This window comes from Episyrphus balteatus, chromosome 3 (assembly GCF_945859705.1).
Source record: "Episyrphus balteatus chromosome 3, idEpiBalt1.1, whole genome shotgun sequence".
NCBI classification, from domain to species: domain Eukaryota; kingdom Metazoa; phylum Arthropoda; class Insecta; order Diptera; family Syrphidae; genus Episyrphus; species Episyrphus balteatus.
The window spans coordinates 15,986,337-15,992,175 of record NC_079136.1 but is presented as its reverse complement, the minus strand read 5'-3'; the positions used below and the strand labels follow the sequence as shown (position 1 = coordinate 15,992,175).

Genomic DNA, 5,839 nt, shown 5'->3' with positions numbered 1-5,839 from the left:
TGGAAGATGTACCGGATTCAGGTACAAATAATTTTATTCAAAAACATGTACCGTGTGCTGGTGTATATTTTATAAAGTCATATGATACCACTTTAACTAGGTTTAAGTCATTTAAAGGTAGAAATTGTATAAAAGATTTTATTAGTTCTTTAGTCAGGGACTGTATAGATTTATATACCATGAAAAGCAAACCCATGAATCGACTTTCGGAAATTGATTTGAATTAACACCCGAGCTGCCGAGTTACAGAAAATAAGTAAACAACTTCAATAACAAATTCGTGAACTTCAAAAACATCATAAGGAACAACAACAAGAACGTCCTTCAATTTCATCAAAATTCATGATGATCAACCATCAACCGCAGCCGCATCAGTCATTAAAACAAATGTAACAAAGATAAGGAATCCAAATATGGTTACTTGCACATTTTGCAAAGAAAAAATACCCAAAAACAAATGGATGCAACATATTCGTAAAAATGCTCATAAAGCCAAAGTGCAAACAATTTATAAAGGAAAAGTGTACGAAATAAGGAATTCGTTCAAAAATCGAATAGGAAGGAACTAAATTTGAATGGGTATGAAAATAAAAACAGTTTTCCTGGAAGTTGAAATAAGTCCCATTCTTGAGGAAATGTTTGAAATTATTCTCATGAAAATGGATGAATTCCAAGAAAGAGATAGTGGATGGGTTCTGATAAGAATTAAATCAGTAGAAATTAATATAAAACAAATACCAGCCATTGAATGGATCAAGATATTTATATTTTTATTCTTCATGAGAGGTGAAATTACAGATTTTATTTGGATAAAACATATAAGTCGGTTGATTACAAGTGAAGTATTGGAAAGTTCAACAAAAAGATTACTATTCTGCAATACTTGCCTGTAGCATTTTTACAAAGACCGCTCCTTTGAAAAACACAAGGGCGGGTGTGAAGAAATTGTTACAGAAATGTTAAACAAAGGAAGCATAAACATTTGAAACATACGCAGATTTTGAATGCATCTTGAAACCAGTTGAAACCTATTTTTCGGACCCGTCAACGTCCTCAACAACAAACGTCAATAATATTTTTGAACTTATCTGCAGTTGAAGATAACTGGCCTGAACTGGTACAATTATTGTCATTATTACTTCGCGGAAAAAAAAATTAACATTAGAAGAAGTAATTTCATTAGATCAATATGACAAAACAGAACTAATAAGGAATGACCCAGTAACTTGTGCTAGATATTTTGATCATAAATGCAGCAAATATATGAACAATTTGAGGGATGTTAATGGGCAATTCAATAGATATAGATTAATAGATAGCTATGAAAGAGTTGAATTTCAACTTAGAGGATCACCTCACGAACATATTTTTTTGTGGCTAGAAAATTCTCCTGTTTACTCAGCAGAAAGTAGTAATTTACAAATATCCAAGTGCGTTGAATGTATTGATGAGTTTATCACTTGTGAATATGATGATTGGAATTTGTAGGTTTTATATTTGCGACACAAGCATTCCCATCCCACACATGTACAAAAGGGAAAAGAAATAAAACGAGATGTCGATTCAACTTTCCTTTGCCGGTAATGAAAAAAACAATGATATTGATTAGATGATGTTGAACTTATAAAACACCATGAATTGAATTTACAAAACAAAAACCATTTAATGAATTCTTTTTTCAAAAAACCTGAGCTGATTGCCTTTAAAGAAATATTTCTTACCCTTAAAATGAGCGAAGAAACTTATAACAGAGGCCATAAACTGGACTCAGTCAATTATTACAGAGAATAGATACTTTTATTAATGCCTGGGAGATATGAAGCTGAAGAAATAGAAAATTTTAATTCGAAAGACTTTTGATCTCAAGAAAATAAAATAAATAAATATTAATTAAATATGAGCCAGGAGTTTATATTCATAACAACGAAAAGTGCAATAATTTATCTTTCAACGAAAAGCTAAACAAAAAATTCTTAAATATTGTAATACTTCACCTAAGAGATAATAATGATTTGAATTAAATTTTATCTAACCAAAAATTATAGTTGAGTAAGAAAAATTAATTTTGTTGATGATATTCATGTTGACTTTTGTTGTATAAAATGTTTCTTTTTGTTTTAGAGTTTTTTCACTGCGTGCAGAAAAAGCAAGCGATTTTCTTTAACTTTTAACAAAATCGATTTTCAAACTTATAAATAAAAAACTATAGTTTTTAACTTAGTGTTGACTTAAACCTAAAAAAAACTTACAAACTGCGGCGCAATGAAGATGAAGTCTAAATTTTGTCTCTGTGCAGCATTTTAATAGATATTTTATTGGGTTATTATTTTCCAATTTAAACCTAAAATGAAAAATAAGAAAAAAAATTGAAAAAAGTTCAATTTTAAAAAATTCAATATTGGAAATTAGATTTTGATTAGTAGTTTTATTAAATAATATTAGACCGTTTTTGAGCGACATACATAAATATCGTTTTCAATGGTGTATTACTTCGTAAAGAGGAAATAGAAACCTAAAAAATCAAAGAAAACGGTAACAGATAATAAAAAAAAAAATTAGATATAATCTAAAACACATAGATTACGAGACCATGGTATGCTAACTCTCTCATACACAAAGTGTCCAAACAAAATATGCTGAAAGACCAATTAAGGTCTCTCAGAATTCGGTTACTTGTTCATCCTAGATTGATATCTATCTTTTAAAAGAGGTTCAAGCGTTGTACAAAAAAGATCCTTGGTATTAAATTGATTGCTTTGACCATCTAGAAGATATTCGTATCCAAATCCCAATGCATACCTATTGGTGAAATCAATGGGCATTAGGGTTTGGATATGAATTTAAATTTCACCTCTATGGAATTACACAAAACTTAACAAGCAGTTTGAAGCAAATCGCTTAATTGTTTGGGCTGTAGGTTTATTTAGCATACTCCATCATCGTAATGTCATGCATCATGGTTATCTCGAGTTCGTTTTTTTATGAATCCTAAACTTGCCTTGTTTTAGAACCTATGTATATCGCAAGTAAAAATATGGAGCTGCATCCCTTGATTGAAGGTCCTCAATTGTACTCTTCGCTTTTCAGAAATTATATTTAAAAAAAAAATTATACACACCATCTCTTTATCGTATTTAAATTTGCTTATGGCAAGATATCTGAATAGGGACGAACTATACAAAACCATGTCACATCTCGTTATTCCCCATTGTAGGTATGTGTATAGTTTTTAATTGGATTTTGCAACAAAAAAAAAAACTTAACAAACGAGCATTGAGTTCAAAGGATTTTTTTATAACCCTTCAAATTCTATAATACATAAAAAAATTTGAATAAACCACTTCCCGCTTTTAAATGATGCTTTCATAAAAAAAAAAGGTAAAATTTACAAACAAAATCTTCTTATTCAATTAAAATAAATTATTTTATTTTAGTGCAATCCTTATACGCTTCATTATATTGACGTTAGTCTGTTAAAATCTTATTTTCTTGTTTTTATTGTCGTAAATAAAAAAGAAAAAACAAATAAATAATACCCATGGTGACTGGGGAAGAATGGATAAGCCTGAAATTGCTTGTGACTGTTCTAAAAAAAAATAGAAAAGAAATTCCATCCTATCTCTTTTACAACAGTCACTCAGGTGTAACTGTTAGCTATTTAAGGTTTATCGATTCTTTACGTCGATCTTATACCTACAATGAACATTATCCTAAAACCTCTTTCTCTTTGATCTTTTTTGTTTGAAAAGGATCAGAAACCATAAATTTTATGGATTTCACAAGAGAACTCTGTTAAAAAGGATAACAGGATGCAATAAAAAAAAAAAAAAAAAAACAATAGGTACCGCGTAAAAAGGTAGATATTTTTTAATACATGAGTTTTACTTAGCGGTGCGGTAACTACCTGACTAATTTTCTAATTTCTAAAAAAACAAACGTAAAGCAGGTAGGTACTATCAAGTTTTTGGTAAAGTGGCGCAATATTTCTAACTTAAAACATAAAAATTTGGAGCTATTATACTACCTGTTTTCCTTTCAGAAAAACTACAAAAATTCAGTAAAAAGAATATAAAGGAAATGCAATTCAAGATAAAAAAAACTTACCCAAGCATGTGTGTCCTTGAATTTTGATGATTTCGATAATGTCTTTTTCTCCACTTTTTGTTTAATTACTTGTCGGCTTGTGGCCATTTTGTGCAATTTTACTTATCTGATAAGAAACAAAGGAAGAAACAAAAATGATGTTTTAGAAGTATTTTATAAATTGGTATATTTTAAAAAATATGATCAAATAGGAACTCGAAAGTAGGCATTTCTTAAACAGGCAAACATTAAGGTAATTTAGGACTTTTTTTTATTATTTTTCAATAGATGCTAAGTACATATTAACAAGCATAAATAAAATTAAAATAAATGTATTGCAGTTTTAATTTCTTTGCAAAACTCACCTGTTCGAACGCAGTTCGAAGTTATGTTCAACATTTTTTCACCGAATTAAGGCGAATAATTTAAATTTGATGTTGGTATTGCTTCGCAGGAGCTCCAGTAAAGATCGAAGATAATTTTTTACGCGACACTTTGGCAAAATTAGCTATCGATCTTTTGTTCAATCGTAACATAATACCATTTCGTGAAAAGTGATTCAAAAATGCACTATTCACCATGATGAAATTGCAGAGCAAGGGTATTTTATCTTATGCCCTTTTGGTCAATTTTAACCTTTTTTAACACAAAGGATTTCTATAATGACGCACTTTTTCTCTCTTTTCAGTAGTAATATGCAAAGATAAGTGTAGTTTAAATAAATGTATAAAAAAAAGACTTGACTTGGTTATTTAAAAACTTTTATTTTAATATTACCATTTCGTACAACCGAAAGGTTTGAATGAAAAACAGAAATTGATTTTAAATTTAAAAACTAGAATGCAACAAGTAACGAACAGACACCGGCAGCCGGCATTTAAAATATCATATGTCAAAAACCTGTTTGACTTGTTGATATTCAGAATTTGCTGAATAGATTAATTATTATCAACCATCTAGATGGGCTTATTACTAAAAGTACTAAAATTGTACTAGATTGGATTGGAATGAAGTTTAGATGGGCCGGTATTACAAGGACATTCTCAATAGATGTCGTGCTGAACTATTATACAAGTATAAATGTGTCTCTGGTAACAAAATCAATTCATTTTATAATTGATTGGATAAATGCTGACAGCCTTCATTAGCTGCATTTAATTATGGCAAATGATCCATAAAGATCATGATTACAAAATAAAACGATCTGGATCAATATGGAAATCGATTTTATATTCAGCTCTTTTTCGCTCATATTTCTTTATTTTCCAACTCTTAAGCCTGGTACGCTGCTCGCGCTAAATTTTAGCTACCATACAAATTATCGAAAATTTTTAGCCGAGATAAAATGGATCCCATACAAGTTATCGATAACTTGTATGGGAGTTTTATCTCAGCTAAAATTTAGCGCGAGCAGCGTACCAGGCTTTACTTCATAAGAGAAGATTAGGATCGCTTTGCAGAATAATGGAAGCCTATCCCAACTAACATTTCAGCTTCGGTTAAGGTATTACAAAAGCTACATTTCAGCTTCTTTTAAACTTTAGTAAGGTTTTAAGCATGGAAAAAGGAGAACGTTATACAAATTTTACCCTCTATAAGGATCTTAAACGAAGCTTTACCGAAGCTCTACAGAAGCTTTGAGGTTTGACAGATAGCTTCGGAAGAGCTTGTATAGCTCTTTAATACATGTCTTATCGAAATTAAAAAAAAAAAAAAAACAACTACAAAAACAAAAAAGAATTCTTTTTTAACTGGT

The 5,839-nt window shown here is 29.9% G+C and overlaps 1 long non-coding RNA gene across 2 annotated transcripts; it reads right to left on the bottom strand.

Moving 5' to 3' along the window:
* Positions 1–1,011: 1,011 nt before the first annotated feature.
* LOC129913243 (uncharacterized) lies at positions 1,012–5,313 on the bottom strand. 2 transcript variants are annotated; one of them, XR_008772019.1, is made up of 4 exons: positions 4,861–5,313; positions 4,449–4,763; positions 4,105–4,210; positions 1,012–2,341 (listed from the first exon to the last, which is right to left on the bottom strand). It is a non-coding gene; the product is annotated as an uncharacterized LOC129913243 (long non-coding RNA). The 2 variants fall into 2 exon arrangements; XR_008772018.1 differs by having other exon boundaries at positions 4,449–5,313.
* Positions 5,314–5,839: the final 526 nt, after the last annotated feature.